This window comes from Mixophyes fleayi, chromosome 12 (genome assembly GCF_038048845.1).
Source record: "Mixophyes fleayi isolate aMixFle1 chromosome 12, aMixFle1.hap1, whole genome shotgun sequence".
NCBI lineage: Eukaryota > Metazoa > Chordata > Amphibia > Anura > Limnodynastidae > Mixophyes > Mixophyes fleayi.
In genome coordinates, this window is record NC_134413.1 from 83,341,979 (window position 1) to 83,356,216 (window position 14,238).

A 14,238-nucleotide genomic window follows, 5' to 3' on the forward strand; every position below is an offset into this window, starting at 1 on the left:
CCGAGGACCAAACCCTTCTCCCTATTTCAGCTCAGTGTGACCAGTGTAATAACACATACCATGCCAGTCAGTGAGATATAACATTGCAGTGCCCCCATCACTGGACCTGTAGGGGTTGCACCAATCCAAACAAACACAAAAATAAGATGATGAAACCATACACACACACAATTACAGTATAGACCAGTGATGGGCACCAGGCGGCCCTCCGAGCCCTCACCTGTGGCCCCCAGCTCCTTCCTCTTGTATTGTTAGATGTGTTTATTATAGCGTGTAACACGTGTGTAAAATGCCGGCTGGTATGTTATTATAGATACTGTCTCTCTCTGTCATTAAATGTATTGTTTTACCTTATCACTGAGCTGAAGGGTAAAGTGTGGCCCTTTCCAAGGTTAGATGTGGCCCCGGAAGTGGATTATCTTGACAACAAAGCCTCAAATAGGTCAATAGGGACTGCCTGCGGTGTGAGGATGTATCAGTGGAGCTGTGATTGATTGCTCCTCTGCAGAAAACATAGTGGTGTAACCTAGTAGGATCTATAGGTGGAGGGGTGTTGTAGGCGATTGTCACTTACTTCTTAATCCTTTAGAGAGATGAAGTTGTTGGAAGATGTTCCTGTCATTTGGTTCTTTGTCTTCCTGTTCTTTGTTTGGCGGAGCGATCCCAAAGTTACTAATTTTTGGCGTTCCTCCGGAGTGAAGTGGTTGCTTGGTGATATTCCTCTTGTTGGGTATTAGTGCACTTGTCCCGTGGATAAGACCAGAAGTAGTTTGTCCTGTTGAAGAATCAAATGGGAGAAGAGTCACAGAATGTGGGTGAAATATTGGATCACCCTCAAAAAAGATGGAAGTGCTGATCATCATCATCATCATCATTTATTTCTATAGCGCCAACATATTCCGTAGCGCTTTACAATTAGTGACATAGTAAACTAATAAACAAACTGGGTAAAACAGACAAAGAGGTGAGAAGGCTGCTCGCAAGCTTACAATCTATTGGTGATATTTCTTTCTCTATGTTACAAGAGCAGTTGAGACTCAGGGAGATGTGTTGAGCAAACGTGGTGTATAATGGGACCTATCTAATCAGTGGGAAAAACGATAAAATGGTGATAGTACATAGGGCATAATCCACAATGTTTAGGTACGTGGGCTAGATAGTGTAGGGGGGCAGCTGTCTGTAGGGTGAGCTCCACCGCTGTGTAACTTGCGCAGGGAATCTGCTGCCGAGTGGCTGTGCTCAGCAGAGCTCCTGAAGTAATGGGGAGGGCAGGAGCTGGGTGACACAATGCTGCTGGTTGTGGGTGTCTTCAAATTCCAACGCGTTTCGTCCTGGTTGTGAACTTCATCTTGGATATGGTGTAAGTGTCCCACTATCCCGGGTTATAGTATTAAGATCAAAAAGATATATCAGATATTGTTAGATATCTCGGGTGGTGCACTCACATATCACAATTCAATTAATCCAAAAACAAAGCTCAAAGGAGAGAATGTGATCCAAATGGGGCACTCAGTGTTACAGTACTGTATAAAATCATGTCTTTATTGTTGACACCCTTGTGATAGAGGGTATAGAGTTACCCAAATGAGAAGCCCTCATCTAGGGATTATAATATATTTCCATTAGGGATTAACTTCTAACTCTTTCATTTAACATTCATCACAATGTTTCACTCATACAATCCAACCTGCTAGTAATCTATTAAAGACTCTTATCTAATTATGAATTCCATATTCTATTATACGGAGCTTGTTTGAATGAACAGATAGTAGGGTGATGTGGGGTAATGGGGGCTAGTCTCCAGCACTAGACAAGCTATGTGTTAGTGGCACTTGGTGAGGGGTGGTTGGGTAGGAGGTGATAGTAGGGGGATGTGGGGTAATGTGGGGTAGAAGGAGGGGGATGGGGGCTAGTCTCCAGCACTAGACAAGCTATGTGTTAGTGGACACTTGGTGAGGGGGTGGTTGGGTAGGAGGTGATAGTAGGGGGATGTGAGGTAATGGGGGTAGAAGGAGGGGGATGGGGGTTAGTCTCCAGCACTAGACAAGCTATGTGTTAGTGGCACTTGGTGAGGGGTAGTTGGGTAGGAGGTGATTAGTAGGGGGATGTGGGGTAATGGGGGTAGAAGGAGGGGATGGGGGCTAGTCTCCAGCACTAGACAAGCTATGTGTTAGTGGCACTTGGTGAGGGGTGGTTGGGTAGGAGGTGATAGTAGGGGGATGTGGGGTAATGGGGGTAGAAGGAGGGGATGGGGCTAGTCTGCAGCACTAGACAAGCTATGTGTTAGTGGCACTTGGTGAGGGGTAGTTGGGTAGGAGGTGATAGTAGGGGGATGTGGGGTAATGGGGGTAGAAGGAGGGGGATGGGGGCTAGTCTCCAGCACTAGACAAGCTATGTGTTAGTGACACTTGGTGAGGGGTGGTTGGGGGAGGAGGTGATAGTAGGGGGATGTGAGGTAATGGGGGTAGAAGGAGGGGGATGGGGGCTAGTCTCCAGCACTAGACAAGCTATGTGTTAGTGACACTTGGTGAGGGGTTGGTTGGGGAGGAGGTGATAGTAGGGGGATGTGGGGGTAATGGGGGGTAGAAGGAGGGGGATGGGGGCTAGTCTCCAGCACTAGACAAGCTATGTGTTAGTGGTACTTGGTGAGGGGTGGTTGGGTAGGAGGTGATAGTAGGGGGGATGTGGGGTAATGGGGGTAGAAGGAGGGGGATGGGGGCTAGTCTCCAGCACTAGACAAGCTATGTGTTAGTAGCACTTGGTGAGGGGTGCTTGGGTAGCAGGTGATAGTAGGGGATGTGGGGTAATGGGGGTAGAAGGAGGGGGATGGGGGCTAGTCTCCAGCACTAGACAAGCTATGTGTTAGTGGCACTTGGTGAGAGGGTGGTTGGGTAGGAGGTGATAGTAGGGGGATGTGGGGTAATGTGGGGTAGAAGGAGGGGGATGGGGGCTAGTCTCCAGCACTAGACAAGCTATGTGTTAGTAGCACTTGGTGAGGGGTGGTTGGGTAGTAGGTGATAGTAGGGGGGATGTGGGGTAATGGGGGTAGAAGGAGGGGGATGGGGGCTAGTCTCCAGCACTAGACAAGCTATGTGTTAGTGGTACTTGGAGAGGGGTAGTTGCGTAGGAGGTGATAGTAGGGGGGATGTGGGGTAATGGAGGTAGAAGGAGGGGGATGGGGGCTAGTCTCCAGCACTAGACAAGCTATGTGTTAGTGGTACTTGGAGAGGGGTAGTTGGGTAGGAGGTGATAGTAGGGGGATGTGAGGTAATGGGGGTAGTAGGAAGGGATGGGGGCTAGTCTCCAGCACTAGACAAGCTATGTGTTAGTGGCACCTGGTGAGGGGTGGTTGGGTAGGAGCTGATAGTAGGGGGGATGTGAGGAAATGGGGTAGAAGGAGGGGGATGGGGGCTAGTCTCCAGCACTAGACAAGCTATGTGTTAGTAGCACTTGGTGAGGGGTAGTTGTGTAGGAGGTGATAGTAGGGGGATGTGGGGTAATGGGGGTAGAAGGAGGGGGATGGGGGCTAGTCTCCAGCACTAGACAAGCTATGTGTTAGTGGTACTTGGAGAGGGGTAGTTGGGTAGGAGGTGATAGTAGGGGGATGTGGGGTAATGGAGGTAGAAGGAGGGGGATGGGGGCTAGTCTCCAGCACTAGACAAGCTATGTGTTAGTGGTACTTGGAGAGGGGTAGTTGGGTAGGAGGTGATAGTAGGGGGATGTGAGGTAATGGGGGTAGAAGGAGGGGATGGGGGCTAGTCTCCAGCACTAGACAAGCTATGTGTTAGTGGCACTTGGTGAGGGGTGGTTGGGTAGGAGGTGATAGTAGGGGGATGTGAGGTAATGGGGTAGAAGGAGGGGGATGGGGGCTAGTCTCCAGCACTAGACAAGCTATGTGTTAGTAGCACTTGGTGAGGGGTGGTTGGGTAGGAGGTGACAGTAGGGGGATGTGGGGTAATGGGGGGTAGAAGGTAGATCGGGATGGGGGCTAGTCTCCAGCACTAGACAAGCTATGTGTTAGTGGTACTTGGAGAGGGGTAGTTGGGTAGGAGGTGATAGTAGGGGGATGTGGGGTAATGGAGGTAGAAGGAGGGGGATGGGGGCTAGTCTCCAGCACTAGACAAGCTATGTGTTAGTGGTACTTGGAGAGGGGTAGTTGGGTAGGAGGTGATAGTAGGGGGATGTGAGGTAATGGGGGTAGAAGGAGGGGATGGGGGCTAGTCTCCAGCACTAGACAAGCTATGTGTTAGTGGCACTTGGTGAGGGGTGGTTGGGTAGGAGGTGATAGTAGGGGGGATGTGGGGTAATGGGGGTAGAAGGAGGGGATGGGGGCTAGTCTCCAGCACTAGACAAGCTATGTGTTAGTAGCACTTGGTGAGGGGTGGTTGGGTAGGAGGTGACAGTAGGGGGATGTGGGGTAATGGGGGGTAGAAGGAAGATCGGGGTGGGGGCTAGTCTCCAGCACTAGACAAGCTATGTGTTAGTGGCACTTGGTGAGGGGTGGTTGGGTAGGAGGTGATAGTAGGGGGGATGTGGGGTAATGGGGGTAGAAGGAGGGGGATGGGGGCTAGTCTCTAGCACTAGACAAGCTATGTGTTAGTGGCACTTGGTGAGGGGTGGTTGGGTAGGAGGTGATAGTAGGGGGCACTTGGTGAGGGGTGGTTGGGTAGGAGGTGATAGTAGGGGGATGTGAGGTAATGGGGGTAGAAGGAGGGGGATGGGGGCTAGTCTCCAGCACTAGACAAGCTATGTGTTAGTGGCACTTGGTGAGGGGTGGTTGGGTAGGAGGTGATAGTAGGGGGATGTGAGGTAATGGGGGGTAGGAGGGGATGGGGGCTAGTCTCCAGCACTAGACAAGCTATGTGTTAGTGGCACTTGGTGAGGGGTGGTTGGGTAGGAGGTGATAGTAGGGGGGATGTGGGGTAATGGGGGTAGAAGGAGGGGGATGGGGGCTAGTCTCTAGCACTAGACAAGCTATGTGTTAGTGGCACTTGGTGAGGGGTGGTTGGGTAGGAGGTGATAGTAGGGGGGATGTGGGGTAATGGGGGTAGAAGGAGGGGGATGGGGGCTAGTCTCCAGCACTAGACAAGCTATGTGTTAGTAGCACATGGTGAGGGGGTGGTTGGGTAGGAGGTGATAGTAGGGTGATGTGGGGTAATGGGGGTAGAAGGAGGGGGATGGGGGCTAGTCTCTAGCACTAGACAAGCTATGTGTTAGGGGCACTTGGTGAGGGGTGGTTGGGTAGGAGGTGATAGTAGGGGGGATGTGGGGTAATGGGGGTAGAAGGAGGGGGATGGGGGCTAGTCTCTAGCACTAGACAAGCTATGTGTTAGTGGCACTTGGTGAGGGGTGGTTGGGTAGGAGGTGATAGTAGGGGGGATGTGGGGTAATGGGGGTAGAAGGAGGGGGATGGGGGCTAGTCTCCAGCACTAGACAAGCTATGTGTTAGTGGCACTTGGTGAGGGGGTGGTTGGGTAGGAGGTGATAGTAGGGGGATGTGAGGTAATGGGGTAGAAGGAGGGGGATGGGGGCTAGTCTCCAGCACTAGACAAGCTATGTGTTAGTGGCACTTGGTGAGGGGTGGTTGGGTAGGAGGTGATAGTAGGGGGATGTGAGGTAATGGGGGTAGAAGGAGGGGATGGGAGCTAGTCTCCAGCACTAGACAAGCTATGTGTTAGTGGCACTTGGTGAGGGGTGGTTGGGTAGGAGGTGATAGTAGGAGGATGTGAGGTAATGGGGGTAGAAGGAGGGGGATGGGGGCTAGTCTCCAGCACTAGACAAGCTATGTGTTAGTAGCACTTGGTGAGGGGTGGTTGGGTAGGAGGTGATAGTAGGGGGATGTGGGGTAATGGGGGTAGAAGGAGGGGGATGGGGGCTAATCTCCAGCACTAGACAAGCTATGTGTTAGTAGCACTTGGTGAGGGGTGGTTGGGTAGGAGGTGATAGTAGGGGGATGTGAGGTAATGGGGTAGAAGGAGGGGGATGGGGGCTAGTCTCCAGCACTAGACAAGCTATGTGTTAGTAGCACTTGGTGAGGGGTGGTTGGGTAGGAGGTGATAGTAGGGGGGATGTGAGGGGATGGGGGTAGAAGGAGGGGGATGGGGGCTAGTCTCCAGCACTAGACAAGCTATGTGTTAGTAGCACTTGGTGAGGGGTGGTTGGGTAGGAGGTGATAGTAGGGGGGATGTGAGGTAATGGGGGTAGAAGGAGGGGGATGTGAGGTAATGGGGGTAGAAGGAGGGGGATGGGGGCTAGTCTCCAGCACTAGACAAGCTATGTGTTAGTGGCACTTGGTGAGGGGTGGTTGGGTAGGAGGTGATAGTAGGGGGGATGTGGGGTAATGGGGGTAGAAGGAGGGGGATGGGGGCTAGTCTCCAGCACTGGACAAGCTATGTGTTAGTGGCACTTGGTGAGGGGTGGTTGGGTAGGAGGTGATAGTAGGGGGATGTGAGGTAATGGGGGTAGAAGGAGGGGATCGGGGCTAGTCTCCAGCACTAGACAAGCTATGTGTTAGTAGCACTTGGTGAGGGGTGGTTGGGTGGGAGGTGATAGTAGGTGGTATGTGGGGTAATGGGGGTAGAAGGAGGGGGATGGGGGCTAGTCTCCAGCACTAGACAAGCTATGTGTTAGTGGCACTTGGTGAGGGGTGGTGGGGTAGGAGGTGATAGTAGGGGGATGTGAGGTAATGTGGGTAGAAGGAGGGGGATGGGGGCTAGTCTCCAGCACTAGACAAGCTATGTGTTAGTGGCACTTGGTGAGGGGTGGTTGGGTAGGAGGTGATAGTAGAGGGATGTGAGGTAATGGGGGTAGAAGGAGGGGGATGGGGGCTAGTCTCCAGCACTAGACAAGCTATGTGTTAGTGGCACTTGGTGAGGGGTGGTTGGGTAGGAGGTGATAGTAGAGGGATGTGAGGTAATGGGGGTAGAAGGAGGGGGATGGGGGCTAGTCTCCAGCACTAGACAAGCTATGTGTTAGTGGCACTTGGTGAGGGGTGGTTGGGTAGGAGGTGATAGTAGGGGGATGTGAGGTAATGGGGGTAGAAGGAGGGGGATGGGGGCTAGTCTCCAGCACTAGACAAGCTATGTGTTAGTGGCACTTGGTGAGGGGTGGTTGGGTAGGAGGTGATAGTAGAGGGATGTGAGGTAATGGGGGTAGAAGGAGGGGGATGGGGGCTAGTCTCCAGCACTAGACAAGCTATGTGTTAGTGGCACTTGGTGAGGGGTGGTTGGGTAGGAGGTGATAGTAGGGGGATGTGAGGTAATGGGGGTAGAAGGAGGGGATCGGGGCTAGTCTCCAGCACTAGACAAGCTATGTGTTAGTGGCACTTGGTGAGGGGTGGTTGGGTAGGAGGTGATAGTAGGAGGATGTGAGGTAATGGGGGTAGAAGGAGGGGGATGGGGGCTAGTCTCCAGCACTAGACAAGCTATGTGTTAGTAGCACTTGGTGAGGGGTGGTTGGGTAGGAGGTGATAGTAGGGGGATGTGGGGTAATGGGGGTAGAAGGAGGGGGATGGGGGCTAATCTCCAGCACTAGACAAGCTATGTGTTAGTAGCACTTGGTGAGGGGTGGTTGGGTAGGAGGTGATAGTAGGGGGATGTGAGGTAATGGGGTAGAAGGAGGGGGATGGGGGCTAGTCTCCAGCACTAGACAAGCTATGTGTTAGTAGCACTTGGTGAGGGGTGGTTGGGTAGGAGGTGATAGTAGGGGGGATGTGAGGGGATGGGGGTAGAAGGAGGGGGATGGGGGCTAGTCTCCAGCACTAGACAAGCTATGTGTTAGTAGCACTTGGTGAGGGGTGGTTGGGTAGGAGGTGATAGTAGGGGGGATGTGAGGTAATGGGGGTAGAAGGAGGGGGATGTGAGGTAATGGGGGTAGAAGGAGGGGGATGGGGGCTAGTCTCCAGCACTAGACAAGCTATGTGTTAGTGGCACTTGGTGAGGGGTGGTTGGGTAGGAGGTGATAGTAGGGGGGATGTGGGGTAATGGGGGTAGAAGGAGGGGGATGGGGGCTAGTCTCCAGCACTAGACAAGCTATGTGTTAGTGGCACTTGGTGAGGGGTGGTTGGGTAGGAGGTGATAGTAGGGGGATGTGAGGTAATGGGGGTAGAAGGAGGGGATCGGGGCTAGTCTCCAGCACTAGACAAGCTATGTGTTAGTAGCACTTGGTGAGGGGTGGTTGGGTGGGAGGTGATAGTAGGTGGTATGTGGGGTAATGGGGGTAGAAGGAGGGGGATGGGGGCTAGTCTCCAGCACTAGACAAGCTATGTGTTAGTGGCACTTGGTGAGGCGTGGTGGGGTAGGAGGTGATAGTAGGGGGATGTGAGGTAATGTGGGTAGAAGGAGGGGGATGGGGGCTAGTCTCCAGCACTAGACAAGCTATGTGTTAGTGGCACTTGGTGAGGGGTGGTTGGGTAGGAGGTGATAGTAGAGGGATGTGAGGTAATGGGGGTAGAAGGAGGGGGATGGGGGCTAGTCTCCAGCACTAGACAAGCTATGTGTTAGTGGCACTTGGTGAGGGGTGGTTGGGTAGGAGGTGATAGTAGAGGGATGTGAGGTAATGGGGGTAGAAGGAGGGGGATGGGGGCTAGTCTCCAGCACTAGACAAGCTATGTGTTAGTGGCACTTGGTGAGGGGTGGTTGGGTAGGAGGTGATAGTAGGGGGATGTGAGGTAATGGGGGTAGAAGGAGGGGGATGGGGGCTAGTCTCCAGCACTAGACAAGCTATGTGTTAGTGGCACTTGGTGAGGGGTGGTTGGGTAGGAGGTGATAGTAGAGGGATGTGAGGTAATGGGGGTAGAAGGAGGGGGATGGGGGCTAGTCTCCAGCACTAGACAAGCTATGTGTTAGTGGCACTTGGTGAGGGGTGGTTGGGTAGGAGGTGATAGTAGGGGGATGTGAGGTAATGGGGGTAGAAGGAGGGGATCGGGGCTAGTCTCCAGCACTAGACAAGCTATGTGTTAGTGGCACTTGGTGAGGGGTGGTTGGGTAGGAGGTGATAGTAGGGGGGATGTGGGGTAATGGTAGAAGGAGGGGGATGGGGGCTAGTCTCCAGCACTAGACAAGCTATGTGTTAGTGGCACTTGGTGAGGGGGTGGTTGGGTAGGAGGTGATAGTAGGGGGGATGTAAGGTAATGGGGGTAGAAGGAGAGGGATGGGGGCTAGTCTCCAGCACTAGACAAGCTATGTGTTAGTAGCACTTGGTGAGGGGGGTGGTTGGGTAGGAGGTGATAGTAGGGGGATGGGGGGTAATGCGGGTAGAAGGAGGGGGATGGGGGCTAGTCTCCAGCACTAGACAAGCTATGTGTTAGTGGTACTTGGTGAGGGGTGGTTGGGTAGGAGGTGATAGTAGGGGGATGTGGGGTAATGGTAGAAGGAGGGGGATGGGGGCTAGTCTCCAGCAGTAGACAAGCTATGTGTTAGTGGCACTTGGTGAGGGGTGGTTGGGTAGGAGGTGATAGTAGGGGGGATGTGGGGTAATGGTAGAAGGAGGGGGATGGGGGCTAGTCTCCAGCACTAGACAAGCTATGTGTTAGTGGCACTTGGTGAGGGGGTGGTTGGGTAGGAGGTGATAGTAGGGGGGATGTAAGGTAATGGGGGTAGAAGGAGAGGGATGGGGGCTAGTCTCCAGCACTAGACAAGCTATGTGTTAGTAGCACTTGGTGAGGGGGTGGTTGGGTAGGAGGTGATAGTAGGGGGCACTTGGTGAGGGGTGGTTGGGTAGGAGGTGATAGTAGGGGGATGTGAGGTAATGGGGGTAGAAGGAGGGGGATGGGGGCTAGTCTCCAGCACTAGACAAGCTATGTGTTAGTGGCACTTGGTGAGGGGTGGTTGGGTAGGAGGTGATAGTAGGTGGGATGTGGGGTAATGGGGGTAGAAGGAGGGGGATGGGGGCTAGTCTCCAGCACTAGACAAGCTATGTGTTAGTGGCACTTGGTGAGGGGTGGTTGGGTAGGAGGTGATAGTAGGTGGGATGGGGGGTAATGTGGGTAGAAGGAGGGGGATGGGGGCTAGTCTCCAGCACTAGACAAGCTATGTGTTAGGGGCACTTGGTGAGGGGTGGTTGGGTAGGAGGTGATAGTAGGTGGGATGGGGGGTAATGTGGGTAGAAGGAGGGGGATGGGGGCTAGTCATGGTGTGTGAGCCCCTCTGTGGTGTATGGGGTGTAGCTGGTCTGGGTATTAAGTCTCTCATAGCTCTACCATTATAATAACCAGCTCTGCTATTACTAACAGCCTTCTGCTGACTGCAGCACAATGAGGATTATGTAGCAGCTGATGTGAGAGCTCAGCCGCATGTATGAAGACCTGATGGCCGGGAGGCTGCACATAAACATGGGGGAACTCTATGGGGGTAATTCCCGCTGTCTGATATATTATTATAAGGAGATATTACCTCAGCCTTATACAGGGCCCGGATGTAGCTTTCCAGGTTCTTCTAAGATGGCGACTGAGTGATTATGTGGCCACGCCCCCTGTACAGCGGAGATAAATCTGTAACCAAAAGTGTATGAGACTACGGGAAAATGGCCGCGCTGTCCTGCACTGAGGACAATACAGATATGAAAATGATTTTACTCATAATTAAATCCACAGAGTCCTCCCCCTCATCCGTGTAAAACACATCTCCCTCTGTAACTATTCCCCCTCGCCCATATCAGATGGATGTCTATTAGATACATAACCTCCATCTGTTTGGCAACAATTTAATCGGTAGAGTAAGATTTTATATAACTATTGTCCTCAGTGCAGGACAGCGGCGGCCATTTTCCCGTAGTCTCCCCTCACACTATTGGTCTTACAGATATATCTCCGCCCCTGACAACAGATTACACAGCACAGGGGGCGTGGCCACATCCTCCTCAGCCGCCATGTCAGAGCCTGGAGCGCCGCCCTCAGTCTGTACAACATCCGGGCCCTGTACAAGGCTGAGGTAATAATATAGCTCCCCCATGTTTATGTGCAGCCTCCCGGCCATCAGGGCCTCATACAGAATCCATCCCCTTATACATATCACATAGACTATTAGTTTATGTCCCTTCCCACCCTACATGTCAGCACCATCAGTCCCCACAGCCAGTGTCTGACTGGGTCCTGCTGCAAAGCCCAGAAGCTTCTGTCCTTCATAAAATATCCATTAAATAGATATTACCCAGGATCCCTCCCACAGTCCTACAGACTGACACCATGTGTTTGTATTATACATCTATAACACTGTGTAGATCATTATATATATAATGAAGGCAAATTAAGATGCTCTGATACTGTTTAAAAAAGATTATTGTTATGCTATAAAATGATTTTCATTTTTTGGTCTGTGAGTAACTTTATTAAAACCAGTCATATAAAATCCAGGAATCGTGGGGGCGTGGCTTGGCGGCCATTTGAGCTGGACGTGGTTGGAGTGAGCTCCTGCCTGGATAGGAAATTTATCCCCTAAATTCCCGGGTGGCAGGGTGCCCAACCTACGTAATTGGGCAGCAATACATCGTGGATCACCCAAGGTGATTTTTGAGCCCTCAAACACCCGTGGCTCAGTTATATTTCGGTGAGCCTAAATATCCCCGTGGCCTCTGCGGACTTCCCGCTTCATCCCCGCCTCTATCTCAGGACTGAACAACACCACCAGCGGTCAGCATATATCCCGGTCAGGGTCTCACCTGTCTGACGGGCAGCGAACGGCTCAGAACTGCCGGGGTGTCGGGCGGTGCCCCCCTCGTGGGGATAGATCAGCGGGCGCGACAGCCTGTCATCCCGCGTGCAGGCTTGTACAGAGGAGAGGCTGTGAGTGGGGGAGGTGGCGCCGCCGGGAACTTCATCGTTTGTTAATGGTCTGGATCCCAAGAAGCTACACCAGCTCCTTCATGCTGGCACTCAACCACCCGCTGCTGATCCCACCCTGGTCCCGCTGACGTCGTGAGGTATCAAATAAGATATAAAATATATGTCTGTCTGAGATCCCTGGCTGAGAAAAGTTGATTCGCTACAATTAGCAGGGCTGTAATACAGAACTCTTACAGAAAGAAATAATTACCTGCTAAATAACAGGCCTCATCCAGTGGAGGCATTTCTCTTCAGTTCTTGTCTGCAACAGAGCTGGATTGAGTCTTCCTAGTATAACAATACTGACATCTGGTGGCAGATCCTTGTTACTACAATACCCAATCTAAGTTTACAAAGCCCACAAAGATATAAATTCTTTAAGTTGTTCAAGAGAAGCACTGGACACAATGTAATATTACTTCAAACAGACCACGAACCGCGTCCCGCGGGATGGCTGCCTAGACAAATCATGAGGAGAGGTAGATAGCGGCAGTCTTATCTCAACATTATGTACTATCTGCAATGATTATTATATTTTGAACAACAGGTTGCTAAACATACTTAGGATCGTCTTGATGGGCAAAGACCGTAAAAACTCAGCTAAGAAAAATCAAAGAAAACCCCAAGAGACCCCTCAGCGTTCTGATCTTCGCTCATACTTAAAAACCCCTGTAGACACAGAACCAGAAATGGCATCCCCCCCCCCCCCGTTGCCTCAGGATCCACATCACCAGGCCTACGCCAGGATGAAACACGACATCAGAAGGGGACTGTGATAACAGAGCAACCCGATTTATCACAAGTGCTACAAATGCTTAAGTCTCTCCCAACTAAGCAAGAGCTGCCTTCAAAAAAAGATTTTGAAGCGCTAGAAGCAAAATTGCAAGAGATTGTCCATCAAGAAGTGGTCACACTGCAAGCAGATATCGCACACCTCGGACATCGATTGGTAGCCCTTGAGGAACACAAAGATAAAGGGGATGAACGTGTTACAGCTCTAGAAAAGACAGTGGCGGAACAGGCGAAGGCCTTGCAGGGATTCCAGCAAAAGATGGATGATTTAGATAATCGGGGTCGCCGTAATAACTTACGGATACGGGGCTTGCCGGAAGATATCTCCCCACAGGGACTGATTGATGCTTTGACAAAAATCTTTAACGAGGTCCTAGAGTTACCGTTAGACAATATAATAGTATTTGACAGGGCACATAGAGCATTACGCCCTAGGGGGGCTCCAACGGAAAGACCTAGAGATGTTATATGCCGTCTCCACTATTACACACAGAAAGATGATATCGTCCGCAAGATAAGGGGTCTCCAAGGATTGGAATTCAACGGTCAGGAAATACACATATTCCAAGACCTATCCTGGCAGACCTTACAATTTCGGAGACTGCTTAAACCCCTTACAGAGGAACTCCGGAACAAAGCGATTAGGTACAGATGGGGCTTCCCGCTCCAGCTGCAAGTTACACATGAGGGGAAATCGGAAGTTCTCAGGATTCCACCAGACTTGCCAGACTTCTGTGCCACCTTGAACATTCCTCTAATCACTCTGGCGGAATGGCAGGAGTCACATCAACGTTTGTATCCGGTAATGGAGCCTCAACACGATGATAGGTTCCATTTTCCAAACAGATCTAAACGGTCACCCCAAAAGCGACTGAACCAGCAGACACAAGGGAACACTTGAAAGCTCACAACTGGGTGCGATCATTCACGCCTTAGAAGAGAACCTCTTATAAGACCCAATCAGGGATCTGCTTCTGTGAACAACTTCCCCTGGGCGAGAGTATTCCTTTCTTCCTTCGTTTGCTTCCTTCATTTCCTTCATCTCTGGTGTACTGTCCACAAACGCTAGTGTCCATTATGGACATGTTTAGCCCATCAATACTTTTCTAAAGTTGTCTAAAGTTTTCTAAAGCTTTCCAAGGTTACAGTTTATAATGTTTTCTAATAACATAATGTTAAATTATTTTTGACTAACCGTGCGTTAATACATAGTTGTTTGTTGTTCTTTTTACATAAGTTGAATATGTTAGTACATATACGTAACAGAGTTCCTACGCCTCTCTGGAAGATAGGGGCCTGGGCTGAGAATACTCGGGCCACTGCGGAAGGCGAGGTGTGGGACATATACCTATGCTTGTTTGACTGTCGCTGTTTATTGCCCTCCTCAGGGCCCCAAGACCGAGTGCTTTATTTCGGACCATGTTTGGACCACGGTCCTATATGGTTTTCCGGAACGGTCTTATAAAACTACCAATGATTCATAGTTCGTTATTGACACAGATATTTCAGTTTAAGCATTTATGGCTCCCTAACCCTCTCTCCCCCCCCTTCATCCCTACTTTCTTCAACCCTCCCCAACTACAATACACTTATGGGTTCATACACCTTTTCTCCCTGTGGCGGCACAC

General features: G+C 51.3%; 1 protein-coding gene across 1 annotated transcript in view; it reads right to left on the bottom strand.

The window, feature by feature from the left end:
• The window catches only part of LOC142108569 (uncharacterized), a 29,458-nt gene extending 18,994 nt beyond the window's left edge, over positions 1–10,464 (bottom strand). Inside the window, exons 1-2 of the mRNA XM_075192333.1 lie at positions 10,392–10,464; positions 575–775 (exon numbers count right to left, since the gene is read on the bottom strand). The gene's annotated coding sequence lies outside the window, so the exon portion shown is untranslated. The remainder of the gene's footprint in view (positions 1–574; positions 776–10,391) is intronic.
• Between the last annotated feature and the right edge of the window lie 3,774 nt (positions 10,465–14,238).